Consider the following 15,570-nt stretch of genomic DNA (forward strand, 5'->3'; position numbering starts at 1 on the left):
TGCACTGTTGAAGAAGCGTTGCGCTGTTGTAGAAGCGTTGTGCTGTTGTAGAAGCGTTGTGCTGTTGTAGAAGCGTTGTGCTGTTGTAGAAGCATTGTGCTATGTTGTGCTGTTGAAGAAGCGTTGCCTTATGTTGCAGAAGCGTTGCGTTGTGCTGTTGTAGAAGCGTTGCGCTGTTGTAGAAACGGATGCTGACAGAAGAGCAGATGTTGTGCTGTTGACAACACCTGGCTGACCATCTCACAGACACACACACACAGTCTTGTACAGCTAACCTTGTGGGGACACACAATTCAGTCCCATTCAAAATCCTATTTTCCCTAACCCCTAAATTGTACCCTAACCCAAAAACCTAACCCTAAAACTAGCCCTAGCTCCTAACCCGAAAACTAGCCCTAGCTCCTAACCTGAAAACTAGCCCTAGCTCCTAACCTGAAAACTAGCCCTAGCTATAGTCCTCTCTCTGTTAAACTAGGCTATAGCAACACACTGGATCACCCACTCACAGCCCTGTCATAACACAGTGGACATCACACATTCCTCTCAACTCGGTCTGTGTTTTCCTTTGTCTCCAAGTCACACCATCCACAAATTCTACTTATCTCCCACAGCTGTCTGTCTCAGAGCATGACTATAAGTACTTTTTTTATTACTGTGATGTTTTAAGATGTTCCACTTCATGTCATAGGACACAGCAAGGAGGATTGGACCTCAAAAACAGTTAATCTCATTTGGTATTTTCCCTATGCTAAAACTGGATATCATTTATTACCATTCCCCCTCTGCCCTCTCCCCAAGTTAGCTTTTTTCTCTCCCAATGTAGCAACATCAAATATGAGCAGCACTGACCTTGAGGCGTTGGCAGGCAGACGGTACAAAGACTCCCTGTGTGTTATCTCTGACTGCGTAATCTTGGGCACTGCTGCCTGCCTGCTGCACTGCTGCACTGCTGCCTGCTGCACTGCTGCCTGCTGCACTGCTGCCTGCTGCACTGCTGCCTGCTGCACTGCTGCCTGCCTGCTGCACTGCTGCCTGCCTGCTACACTGCTGCCTGCTGCACTGCTGCCTGCCTGCTACACTGCTGCCTGCCTGCTGCACTGCTGCCTGCCTGCTGCACTGCTGCCTGCCTGCTGCACTGCTGCCTGCCTGCTACACTGCTGCCTGCCTGCTGCACTGCTGCCTGCTGCACTGCTGCCTGCCTGCTGCACTGCTGACTGCTACACTGCTGCACTGCTGCCTGCTACACTGCTGCCTGCCTGCTACACTGCTGCCTGCCTGCTGCACTGCTGCCTGCCTGCTACACTGCTGCTACACTGCTGCCTGCCTGCTACACTGCTGCCTGCCTGCTACACTGCTGCCTGCCTGCTACACTGCTGCCTGCTACACTGCTGCCTGCCTGCTACACTGCTGCCTGCCTGCTGCACTGCTGCCTGCCTGCTACACTGCTGCCTGCCTGCTCAAGTAGCGGGGGGGTTAGCAACTGGCTACTCAGAAGGAGCCGTTAGACTGTATACAGACTGTATCTTGCCTTATTCAGACCAGACTCACTTTCTAGTAAAATGTTAACATTTCTCTCTGTCTTTGACTTGTAATTAAACTGAAGGCAGAGGAGCCGTAGCTGGAGCCGTAGCAGACTCCACTCAATAAAATATGGTAGTGATGCCACTATAACCCCCTTCTAGGGGAACAAAGTGTGCTGAGTTTCGTTATCTATCTGGGTTTTTTATCTTGTCCAACTGAAACCTTTGGGAATTGACGTATGATGTGAATATTTATTGGATTGATTGCATAGGCCTGTCTTGACTTGCAAAAGCCCTTACAGGCTTTAGTTGAGATTGCCAAGTCTCACAGTTCAGTTTCCTTCACTGAAGCGGAAAAGAGCTGGCTGATATGTTTACAGAAGCCACTGTCACGTTGTTGAGACTTTGCAGTGCTCAATGCTTACAGTCTGTCTGCTTCTCAGTTTTTTTGTGTGGCTTTTCATCTTGAAACCATCTCGGTACTCTTTGGTAGCGTGCTGACTGTCCGGGAGTGCAGTGTTTCGATGTGGTGTCATAATGGGGAATTGAGAATGTCCTTACAGATCAGCCTCATGGTAAATCTAAATTCTCTTTTGATGGCTTTTGTATGGTGCGTGTGTAGAGCAGCCAGAACCACAAAGCCTGCAGACAGTAAAAATAAGCTATCTCCTCCCATTGCTCTAAACAAGATTTGTAGAAAGGCAGATTGTTTGTGTATCCACAGCAGGGTCCTTATAAATGAACACAGACGCAATGCATTCTGCGTTTGAAGCCTTGTTTACCTTTGTTCTACTTCGCTATTGGATAACAAAATGAATCACTTACTCATCACAAGCCAGGTCTTTATTATTTTTATGGGAATAGCCAGCTCTTTGTACTGTAGAGACCTAAATACTCTGCGACTGTGAGACATATCTAATTTGAAAACATATAATTAAGTTGTGTGGTTATGGCGGTATTGTTCTGCTGTCAAAGCCTTCATTAGAGGCAGTATTTTGAAAAGACTTCCCATGCAAAGGGAGTGGCCCAGTGCAATAATAGATGTATCTAGCCCTTTGAAGATAGTTTTAAAGCATGCTACAACAGTAGTTCTCATTTTGTCTTTCAACATTGTAAAATAGCATGATTGACTCGGACTCCATACGTACTTTAAATACATTTCAGAATACATTTTTTCTGTACATCAAAAATGCTCCTCCATTAGACTCCCAATAATATCAATGAAAAGGCCTTTTCCCATATCTAGTAAACGGATCATAAAGGAGGCGTGTCTTTAAACAGGCGCCTATGTCTCCAGTCTGTGACACTGTGGAGCGCAGCAAGGCCCCGTTCTTACATCCTCCTCTCTCCATCTCCACTCCATCAGTCAAATCACATTTTATTTGTCACATGCGCCGAATACAACAGGTATAGACATTACCGTGAAACGCTTACTTACAAGCCTTTAACTCTATTTTATTAAAACTGCATTGTTGGTTAAGAAAATATTTACTAAATAAAGTAAATAATTAAACACATTTTTTAAAGTAACACAATAAAATAACAATAATGAGGCTATTTACAGGGGGTACCGGTACCGAGTCAATGTGCGTGGGTACAGGTTAGTCGAGGTAATTTGTACATGTAGGTAGGGGTAAAGTGACTATACATAGATAATAAACAGCGAGTAGCAGAAGTGTAAAACAGGGGGGGGGGGGGAATCAATGCAAACAGTCAGCCCTACTACTGGAGTGCAGCAGGGCCCAGCTTCCATCCTTACCTATTGACTTACTTGATATTATGTTACTTACCTACTTCCTCTACACAATCGCTCCCCATCTCATCCCTACCATGAATCAGCCCTACTACCCTGGGCCGAGGTTTGACATCATCCAAAGATGTTTATTTTTCTCCCTTAGTGACTATCCTCGTTCCTCACACCACTGTGCTCAACTGAGAGCAGGAACTTCAGGAAGTGTATTTCCTGCTGCTACACACGGGTCATGGTAGGGGCACTGCGGTATATATGAACTAGAGACGGCATCCAGGATGGACGGCCGTTGTTTTCAATGTAATCTACTCACGTTCACGTATGCCGTTTCGTGGTTGTCTAGATCCGGTTTTAAAGAGCCCATAACACCTGCATACTAGCACTCGGTGCGCACTGTCCTCAAAGGCAATTACTGGATGTTTTGTATACAAAGGTGATGACTAATGTGTCTTATTGGGCCGAAGAACATGGCTGACGTTTTACATTCTCCCAACCAATTGTACTATTTTATAATTTTTTTTGCGTAATGTTGCTGCTACTGTCTCTTATGACCAAAAAGAACTTCTGGACATCAGAAAAGGGATTACTCACCGCTGTCACGTTCGTTGTAATAATTGGACCAAGATGCAGCGCGATATGGTTTCCACATATTTAATATTAGAAACGCACAAAACAACAAAGAAAGAACGAAACAAACAACGAACCGTAACTAAGAGGTGCTACATGCACTAACTCAAAACAATATCCCATAAACACAGGTGGAAAAAATGCGTCTTAAATATGAACCCCAATTAGAGACGACGATAACCAGCTGCCTCTAATTGGGAACCATATCAAGCACACCAACCTAGAAATATGAAAACTAGAATACCCACATAGAAATAATAAACTAGAATACAACATAGACTTCCATATACTAAATCACCCGCTAGTCACGTCCTGACCTACTATACCATAGAGAAACAATGGTTTTCTATGATCAGGGCGTGACAACCGCGGACTGGAATAAACTTTTTCCTTTAACGAGTCTGACGAGAAGGATATCCTGCTTTCACTGGAACATGCCCAGATCCACACCTTTTGCGTGAAGAAAAGATGCTGGAAAAGGGGCCGCAGATCGGGCATCCTTCCGAGAATCCGGATGCGAGCAAGTAAACTCCCACTGCCTTCCATTCTTCTGGCTAACGTGCAATCATTGGAAAATAAAATTGATGACCTACGTTTAAGATTATCCTACCAACGGGACATTAAAAACTAACATCTTATGCTTCACCGAGACGTGGCTGAACGAAGATATGGACAATATAGAGCTAGCGGGGTTTTTCCATGCACTGGCAGAACAGAGACGCTACCTCTGGTAAGACGAGGGGTGGGGGTGTGTGTCTTTTTGTCAATAACAGCTGGTGCGCAATGTCTAATATTAAATAAGTCTCGAGGTATTGCTCGCCTGAGGTAGAGTACCTTATGATAAGCTGTAGACCACACTATCTACCAAGAGAGTTCTCATCTGTATTATTCGTAGCCGTCTATTTTCCACCACAAAACAAAGCTGGCACTAAGACCGCTCTCAACCAACTCTATAAGGCCATAAGCAAAGAAGAAAATGCTCACCCAGAAGCTGCTCTCCTAGTGGCCGGGGACTTTAATGCAGGCAAACTTAAATCAGTTATACCAGCAAGTCACATGTGCAACCAGGGGGAAAAATCCTAGATCACCTTTTCTCCACACACAGAGATGCATACAAAGCTCTCCCCCGCCCTCCATTTGGCAAATCTGACCGTAATTCTATCCTCCCGATTCCTGCTTACAAGCAAAAACTAAAGCAGGAAGTACCAGTGACTCGCTCAATACGGAAGTGTTCAGATGATGCAGATGCTACACAACAGGACTGTTTTAGTAGTACAGACTGGAATGTGTTCCGGGATTCATCCAATGGCATTGAGGAATACACCCCCTCAGTCGTCGTCTTCATCAATAAGTGCATCGATCCCCACAGTGACTGTACGTGCATATCCCAACCAGAAGCCATGTATTACAGGCTACATCCACATCGAGCTAAAGGCTCGAGCTGCCGCTTTCAAGGAGCGGGAGACTAATCCGGATGCTTATAGGAAATCCCGCTATGCCCTCAGACGAACCATCAAACAAGCAAAGCGTCAATACAGGATTAAGATTGAATCCTACTACACCGGCTCAGACACTCGTCGGATGTGGCAGGGCTTGAAAACTATTATGGACTACAAAGGGAAACCCAGACGTGAGTTGCCCAGTGACGCAGGCCTACCAGACAAGCTAAATGCCTTTTATGCTCGCTTCGAGGCAAGCAACACTGAAGCAAGCACGAGAGCACCAGCTGTTCTGGATGACTGTGTGATAACATTCTCAGTAGCCGATGTGAACAAAACCTTTAAACAGGTCAACATTCACAAAGCCGCTGGGCCAGAAGATTACCAGGACGTGTACTCAAAGCATGCGCGGACCAACTGTCACATGTCTTCACTGAATTTTCAACCTCTCCCTGACTGAGTCTGTAATACCTACATGTTTCAAGCAGACCATCATAGTCCCTGTGCCCAAGGAAGCGAAGGTAACCTGCCTAAATGATTACCACCCCATGGCACTCACATCGGTAGCCATTAAGTGCTTTGAAAGGCTGGTCATGGCTCACATCAAATCAAAGTTTATTTGTCACGTGTGCCGAATACAACAGGTGTAGACCTTACAGTGAAATGCTTACTTACAGGCTCTAACCAATAGTGCAAAAAAGGTATTAGGTGAACAATAGGTAAGTAAAGAGATAAAACAACAGTAAAAAGACAGGCTATATACAGTAGTGAGGCTATAAAAGTAGCGAGGCTACATACAGACACCAGTTAGTCAGGCTGATTGAGGTAGTATGTACATGTAGATATGGCTATAGTGACTATGCATACACAGTGAGGGAAAAAAGTATTTGATCCCCTGCTGATTTTGTACATTTGCCCACTGACAAAGAAATGATCAGTCTATAATTTTAATGGTAGGTTTATTTGAACAGTGAGAGACAGAATAACAATAAAAAAAATCCTGAAAAACGCATGTCAAAAATGTTATAAAATAACTTGCATTTTAATGAGGGAAGTAAGTATTTGATCCCCTCTCAATCAGAAAGATTTCTGGCTCCCAGGTGTCTTTTATACAGGTAACTAGCTGAGATTAGGAGCACACTCTTAAAGGGAGTGCTCCTAATCTCAGCTTGTTACCTGTATAAAAGACACCTGTCCACAGAAGCAATAAATCAATGAGATTCCAAACTATCCACCATGGTCAAGACCAAAGAGCTCTCCAAGGATGTCAGGGACAAGATTGTAGACCTACACAAGGCTGGAATGGGCTACAAGACCATCGCCAAGCAGCTTGGTGAGAAGGTGACAACAGTTGGTGTGATTATTCGCAAATGGAAGAAACACAAAAGAACTGTCAATCTCCCTCGGCCTGGGCCTCCATGCAAGATCTCACCTCGTGGAGTTGCAATGATCATGAGAACGGTGAGGAATCAGCCCAGAACTACACGGGAGGATCTTGTCAGTGATCTCAAGGCAGCTGGGACCATAGTCACCAAGAAAACAATTGGTAACACACTACGCCGTGAAGCACTGAAATCCTGTAGCGCCCACAAGGTCTCCCTGCTCAAGAAAGCACATATACATGCCCGTCTAAAGTTTGCCAATGAACATCTGAATGATTCAGAGGACAACTGGGTGAAAGTGTTGTGGTCAGATGAGACCAAAATGGAGCTCTTTGGCATCAACTCAACTCGCCGTGTTTGGAGGAGGAGGAATGCTGCCTATGACCCCAAGAACACCATCCCCACCGTCAAACATGGAGGTGGAAACATTATGCTTTGGGGGTGTTTTTCTGGGGACAGGACAACTTCACCGCATCAAAGGGACGATAGATGGGGCCATGTACCATCAAATCTTGGGTGAGAACCTCCTTCCCTCAGCCAGGGCGTAGAAAATGCTTTGTGGATGGGTATTCCAGCATGATAATGACCCAAAACGCACGGCCAAGGCAACAAAGGAGTGACTCAAGAAGAAGCACATTAAGGTCCTGGAGTGGCCTAGCCAGTCTCCAGACCTTAATCCCATAGAAAATCTGTGGAGGGAGCTGAAGGTTCGAATTGCCAAACGTCAGCCTCGAAACCTTAATGACTTGGAGAAGATCTGCAAAGAGGAGTGGGACAAAATCCCTCCTGAGATGTGTGCAAACCTGGTGGCCAACTACAAGAAACGTCTGACCTCTGTGATTGCCAACAAGGGTTTTTCCTCCAAGTACTAAGTCATGTTTTGCAGAGGGGTCAAATACTTATTTCCCTCATTAACCTCTTACATCTACACATTCCGCTAGCGGAACGTCTGCTCCAATATCCAATGATGGGCGGGGCGCGAAATACAAACTCCTCTAAAATCCGAAAACTTCCATTTTTCAAACATATGACTATTTTACAGCTATTTAAAGACAAGACTCTCCTTTATCTAACCACACTGTCCGATTTCAAAAAGGCTTTACAGCGAAAGCAAAACATTAGATTATGTCAGCAGAGTACCCAGCCAGAAATAATCAGACACCCATTTTTCAAGCTAGCATATCATGTCACATAAACCCAAACCATAGCTAAATGCAGCACTAACCTTTTATGATCTTCATCAGATGACACACCTAGGACATTATGTTATACAATACATGCATGTCTGTTCAATCAAGTTCATATTTATATCAAAAAACAGCTTTTTACATTAGCATGTGACGTTCAGAACTAGCATTCCCACCGAACACTTCCGGTGATTTTACTAAATTACTCACGATAAATGTTCACAAAAAGCATAACAATTATTTTAAGAATTATAGATACAGAACTCCTCTATGCACTCGATATGTCCGATTTTAAAATAGCTTTTCGGATGAAGCACATTTTGCAATAATCTAAGTACATAGCCCAACCATCACGGGCTAGCTATTTAGACACCCAACCAGTTTAGCCTTCACCAAAATCACATTTCCTATAAGAAAAATGTTCTTACCTTGCTTGTTCTTCGTCAGAATGCAGTCCCAGGACTTCTACTTCAATAACAAATGTAGGTTTGGTCCCAAATAATCCATCGTTATGTTCCATCAAGACGTTTTGTTCGTGCGTTCTAGACACTATCCCAACGCTAAATCTCGGCCACGAGCATGACGCAGAATGTGACAAAAAAATTCTAAATATTCCATTACCGTACTTCGAAGCATGTCAACCGCTGTTTAAAACCAATTTTTATGCAATTTATCTCGTAGAAAAGCGATAATATTCCGACCGGGAATCTGCCTGTCTGTATACTGAGGGAAAAACCGAAAGCCGGGGGCGGGGCGGGTCGCGAGCGTAAGGCTTAGTCCACTGAGTGACCACTTAGCTTTTGCTCTCCTTTGTTTCAGCCAGGGCTTTGAATTACGTCATTCCTGTTTTTCCCGGGCTCTGAGACTCCATTGGAGACGTGGGAAGTGTCACGTAACAGCAGAGATCCTTAGTTTTTGGGAGAGATGTCAAACAAAGAAAATAAAAGGTCTGACAGGGTACTTCCTGAACAGAAGCATCTCAGGTTTTTGCCTGCCATAAAAGTTCATTTGTGGAATTTATTTCCTTAATGCGTTTGAGCCAATCAGTTGTGTTGTGACAAGATAGGGGCGTTATACAGAAGATTGCCCTATTTGGTAAACGACCAAGTCCGTTAAGAACAAATTCTTATTTACAATGACGGCCTACCCCTGCCAAACCCTAACCCGGACAACGCTGGGCCAACAGATGATGTTTGAAATCTTTCTACCCTTTTAAAAGCTAGAATCCTTATTGGTGAAACAGCTACGTCCGTTTGCGATATTACAACAACAAGGAAGTTACTGCAAACAACAAACACAGTTTTTTCCCCTCGGACATCATTGCACGAATGATAGAAGAGCACAAAATGTACCTTATTTATTATTATATTCTGTATTTATTTTTATGTACCATGCTGCGCAACGCTCCTCAATAACAGTGGTGGTGGTGAGGCCAGTGGCACTGTTTCCCACTAATGCAGATTACATATTTAATGGACGGCTTAACATTTCAATGACACGTTATTATTTTTAGCTGTAATGTTTTCATTAAAATAATATTTAGGTCCATAAATGAGAAACAGATTGAAATGCACCAGAGAGGGCTAAAGTTGATGCTGTCAACCAGGCTCACACCAGTTCTAAAGCAGCTGTTAACTGATCTGGGTCTTCTGACAGAAAAGCCAGCTGAGCACAATCGATTGAATCACTGCTGCCCTCCCATTTATGATTTCTCATTCTTTCTCTCTCTCATTCTTTCTCTTAATCCCCCGCTCTCTCTCTCTCTCTCTCTCTCTCTTAGACATCTCTCTTTTTCCCCTCCTCTCTCTCGCCCTTTCTCTTTCTTTCCCTCTGTGTCATGAGATATACACCAGAGCAGTGTCAAGCAGGAGTATGGACACTCAGGCAGCAGACAGTAAATATTTGGAAAAGCACAGCAGTTGGTCCAGAAACGGCCTGCAAAATGTTTCTAATATTTGTTTTAAAGCAGAATCTCTCCACTCCTTCAAACTTAGACATTGATAGGCTCTCTCTCTTGCATCGACCATTCTCTACCCCACACTTACCAGCCTCTCTAACATTTCTTAGAAATCAGCCAACCTAATACTCAACGCATTCAAACCATATAATTCATCCTACACTACATGACCAAAAGTACGTGGACACCCCTGCAAATTAGTGGATTGGGCTATTTCAGCCTCACCTGTTGCTGACAGGTGTATAAAATCGAGCACACAGTCATGCATTGACAGTAGAATGGCCTTACTGAAGAGCTCAGTGACTTTGAACGTGGCTGCGTCATAGGGACCGCCGAGTGCTGGAGCTCGTAGCACATTAAAATCATATGTCCTCGGTTGCAACACTAACTACCGAGTTCCAAACTGGCTCAGAAAGCCACGTCAGGACAAGAACCGTTTGTGGGGAGCTTCAGGAAATGGGTTTCCGTGGCCGAGCAGCCGCACACAAGCCTAAGATCATGCGCAATCTCAAGCATCGTGGTGTAAAGCTCGCCGCCACTGGACTCTGGAGCAGTGCAAACACGTTCTCTGGAGTGATGAAACATGCTTCACCCTCTGGCAGTCCAACGCTACCTGCCCCATTGCATAGTGCCAACTGTAAAGGAGGAGGAATAATGGTCTGGGACTGTTTTTCATGGTTTCGGCTAGGCTCCTTAGTTCCCGCAAAGGGAAATCTTAACGCTACAGCATACAATGGCATTCTAGACAATTCTGTGCTTCCATTCTTTGTGGCAACAGTTTGGGGAAGCCCCTTTCCTGTTTCAGCCTGACAATGCCCCCGTGCACAAAGCAAGGTGCATACGGAAATGGTTTGTCGGCATCGGTGTGGAAGAACTTAACTGGCCTACAGAGAATCCTGACCTCAACCCCATCGAACACCTTTGGGATGAATTGGAACGCTGACTGCAAGCCAGGCCTAATCGCCCAACATCAGTGCCCGACCTCACTAATGGTCTTGTGGCTGAATGGAAGCAAATCCCCGCTGCAATGTTCCAACATCTAGTGGAAAGCTTTCTCAGAAGAGTGGAGGCTGTTATAGCAGTAAAGGGGGTACCAACTCCATATTAATGCCCATGATTTTGGAATGAAATGTTCGACGAGCAGGTGTCCACATACTTTTGTGTATGTAATATCCTATATTCCAGCCCTATATTTTCAGTGCTATTAAACCCCAGCAATGAGGGGAGCAACACTCTCCTCTCAGCCCAACCTGCCACTTTACTTATGTTTTAATTACTCTCTTGTTGTCTCTCCCTCTCTCTCTCCCTCTCTGTGGGTGGATCTGCACTCCCCCATGTGTGATTTGGTTGCTTTGCCTTGCCCTAGGGCCCTGGACTGAACTAAGCTGAGCCGGCCTTTGGCTGTGAAAGGGATAGGCTGCTAGATGTTAGTTGATCCTTTCATGCCTGTCCCTTCTCTGTCATGAGAGGTTGTTGCTGGGCTTTGGCTGTGAAAGGGATAGACAACACGTTGGTTGGTACTTTTCTGCCCTTCTCTCTCCGTGGCGCTCAGTCAGAGAGGGCATTGATGCGAGGTGTGCATTAAGTTAATGAACTCACTGACCTGCATCCTGCCGGGGAGAGAGAGCATGCAGAGCTGGGATAGAAGGAGAAAAAATGGCTGCGGATAGCTGCTGCAGCGTGCCAAGCTTGTCTGCCTGAGATTAAGTGGGTCGGCGCTCCCCTCACTATGGCTCTGTTTATCTGGGGCTATGTCCGATCTCTCAGCCACATTATACTGGCCTGGTGTCAGGATCACCAGGTCATTAGTTAGGGGGAAAAAATATATATAATGCTGATGAATAACAACAACACAAGACTATTGCTGAAGTCCCAAATGGCACCCTATTCCCTGTATAGTGCACTACTTCTGACCAGAGCCCCATGGTCTCTGGTCAAAAGTAGTGCACTAAATAGGGAATTGGGTGCCACTTGAGACATATACTAAGATGATTAACAGCACCAGAGCAGTGCCTATGCATTACGCCAAACATGCATCTGGTTCAGGATGTGAGAAGAATTTATTGATGATTTTAGAATGTGTGCTAGTTGTTACGTACAGTTGGGTGTTTCTATTCTTTATTTCTACCCCAGTAACCCCACACTACACTATGCTTTTCAATGCATGTCTGTTGGTGACCCATGCCCAATGGAGAATCTCCAATATCCATTGTAAGTGGGGATTTTTGTCCAGAAATCCAAAAAATGACCCATAGTATTGTAGCACCTGATGTTATACCTATAGTAATCTCGGAGACCGAGAACTAAAATCTTACTTAATTGCGTCAGATGCTCGATTAAATTCTGGGGGGAGTTGTGTTAGAAAAGATACTAGAATGAGGAGCGGAAGCAGGGCGGTACACTCTCAGGGGGGGAAAAGCTATGTAGAGCCATTTGTCCCTGTAGGAGAACCCTCCTTAAAAAGGTTCCAGATGGAACCCTTTCGGGTCAGATAAAACCCTTTTTGGTTACAAATAGCACCCTTTGAATAGTTCTGTTTGGAACCAGAGGTTCTATGTGGAACTAAAAGGGATTCAAAATGATTTGGGGTATTTGGAAATAGCCACGGGATAGTTTTTCAATAATGCTTTGCTTGGTAACAGCAGAGAATCCCCTCCTGGACCAAGAGCCTTGCTGTCTAATATTTATTTGTTTTGTGCGTGTAGCAAACTGCGAGTAGCAACTTTTAGTCACTTGTGTAACTGTATGAGCTGGGATGTCTCTCCTACAAATAGTTTAGGTCAGAGACTGTATAAAATGTTCGCAATGCGCTCATTAGCATATTATTTGGGATATGGGATTTTACATAATTTTGTTAGCATTGCTTCCCTTCGGATTAGAGGCTCAGCGGGGTTTGAAAATATTGGCCCTTGATTTGAGTGCCGGTATTACCGAATATCCCAGGATGGCACAAGGTCGGTATGAAGGTATGACAATCTGGAAACCGTCCAAGCCTAGTAAAGGTGCGAACACCTATGAAATCGTGATTTGTCAAAATTATCAGTGACAGAAAAAGAAAAGTTCCTTGTTAGTGGTCACATCCCACAGTCTGTTGACAAACACTACCATACCATTTATGTTACATGTGTCTATCAACAAAATAATATACAGTACTAGTCAAAAGTTTGAATACACCTACTCATTCAAGGGTTTTTCTTTATTTGTACTATTTTCTACAGTGTAGAATAATAGTGAAGACATCAAAACTATGAAATAATACATATGGAATCATGTAGTAACCAAAAAAGTGTTAAACAAAAAAATATATATTTAGATTTTAGATTTTTCAAAGTAGCCACCCTTTTCCTTGATGACAGCTTTGCACACTCCTGGCGTTCTCTCAACCAGCTTCACCTGGAATGCTTTCCCAGAAGTCTTCAGTTCCCACATATGCTGAAAACCTGATGGCTGCATTTTCTTAACTCTGCGGTCCAACTCATCCTAAACCATCTCAATTGGGTTGAGGTCGGATGATTGTGGAGGCCAGGTCATCTGATGCAGCACTCCATCACTCTCCTTGGTCAAATAGCCCTTACACATCCTGGAGGTGTGTTGGGTCATTGTCCTGTTGAAAAACAAATGATAGTCCCACTAAGCACAAACCAGATGGGATGGCGTATAGCTGCAGAATGCTGTGGTAGCCATGCTGGTTAAGTGTGCCTTGAATTCAAAATAAATCACAGACAGTGTCACCAGCAAAGCACCATCGCTCCACCTCCTCCATGCTTCACAGTGGGAACCACATATGCAGAGATCATCCGTTCACGTACTCTGCGTCTCACAAAGACATGGCAGTTGGAACCAAAAATCTCAAATTTGGACTCATCAGACCAAAGGGCAGATTTCTACCCGTCTAATGTCCATTGCTCGTGTTTCTTGGCCCAAGCAAGTCTCTTCTTCTTATTGGTGTCCTTTAGTAGTGGTTTCTTTGCAGCAATTCGACCATGAAGACCTGATTTACGCAGTCTCCTCTGAACAGTTGATGTTGAGATGTGTCTGTTACTGTCATAGATATCATGCTAACCAACTTGCCCTCTAAATACACCTCTGCTGTTTTCAACCAAGATCTCAGCGATCACTGCCTCATTGCCTGCATCCGCAATGGGTCAGCAGTCAAACGACCTCCACTCATCACTGTCAAACGCTCCCTGAAACACTTCAGCGAGCAGGCGTTTCTAATCGACCTGGCCCGGGTATCCTGGAAGGATATTGACCTCATCTCTTCAGTAGTGGATGCCTGGTTATTTAAAAAAAATGCCTTCCTCACCATCTTAAATAAGCATGCCCCATTCAAGAAATGTAGAACCAGGAACAGGTATAGCCCTTGGTTCTCTCCAGACCTGACTGCCCTTAACCAACACAAAAACATCCTGTGGCGTTCTGCATTAGCATCGAACAGCCCCCGTGATATGCAACTTTTCAGGGAAGTTAGAAACCAATATACACAGGCAGTTAGAAAAGCCAAGGCTAGCTTTTTCAAGCAAATATTTGCTTCCTGCAACACAAACTCAAAATAGTTCTGGGACACTGTAAAGTCCTTGGAGAATAATAGCTCCTCCTCCCAGCTGCCCACTGCACTGAGGATAGGAAACTCTGTCACCACCGATAAATCCACTATAATTGAGAATTTCAATAAGCATTTTTCTACGGCTGGCCATGCTTTCCACCTGGCTACCCCTACCCTGGTCAACAGCACTGCACCCCCACAGCAACTCGCCCAAGCCTTCCCCATTTCTCCTTCTCCCAAATCCAGTCAGCTGATGTTCTGAAAGAGCTGCAAAATCTGGACCCCTACAAATCAGCCGGGCTAGACAATCTGGACCCTTTCTTTCTAAAATGATCTGCCGAAATTGTTGCAACCCCTATTACTAGCCTGTTCAACCTCTCTTTTGTGTCATCTGAGATACCCAAAGATTGGAAAGCAGCTGCAGTCATCCCCCTCTTCAAAGGGGGGGACACTCTTGACCCAAACTGCTACAGACCTATATCTATCCTACCCTGCCTCTCTAAAGTCTTCGAAAGCCAAGTCAACAAACAGATTACCGACCATTTCAAATCCCACCGCACCTTCTCCGCTATGCAATCTGGTTTCAGAGCTGGTCATGGGTGCACCTCAGCCATGCTCAAGGTCCTAAACGATATCTTAACCGCCATCGATAAGAAACAATACTGTGCAGCCGTATTCATTGACCTGGCCAAGGCTTTTGACTCTGTCAATCACCACATCCTCATCGGCAGACTCAACAGCCTTGGTTTCTCAAATGATTGCCTCGCCTGGTTTACCAACAACTTCTCTGATAGAGTTTAGTATGTTAAATCGGAGGGCCTGTTGTCCGGGCCTCTGGCAGTCTCTATTGGGGTGCCACAGGGTTCAATTCTTGGGCCGACTCTTTTCTCTGTATACATCAATGATGTCGCTCTTGCTGCTGGTGATTCTCTGATCCACCTCTACGCAGACGGCACCATTCTGTATACTTCTGGCCCTTCTTTGAACACTGTTAACTACCCTCCAGACGAGCTTCAATGCCATACAACTCTCCTTCCGTGGCCTCCAACTGCTCTTAAAATGAAATGCATGCTCTTAAACCGATCGCTGCCTGCACCTGCTCGCCCGTCCAGCATCATTACTCTGGACGGTTTTGACTTAGAATATGTGGACAACTACAAAT

At 44.7% G+C, this 15,570-nt stretch overlaps 1 protein-coding gene across 1 annotated transcript in view; it reads left to right on the forward strand.

The window, feature by feature from the left end:
• LOC115155594 (integrin beta-5) overlaps positions 1-15,570 on the forward strand; it is a 96,169-nt gene that overhangs the window by 51,746 nt on the left and 28,853 nt on the right. The window lies entirely within an intron of this gene.

The sequence above is a fragment of the Salmo trutta genome, chromosome 20 (assembly GCF_901001165.1).
Source record: "Salmo trutta chromosome 20, fSalTru1.1, whole genome shotgun sequence".
Taxonomy (NCBI): Eukaryota; Metazoa; Chordata; class Actinopteri; order Salmoniformes; family Salmonidae; genus Salmo; species Salmo trutta.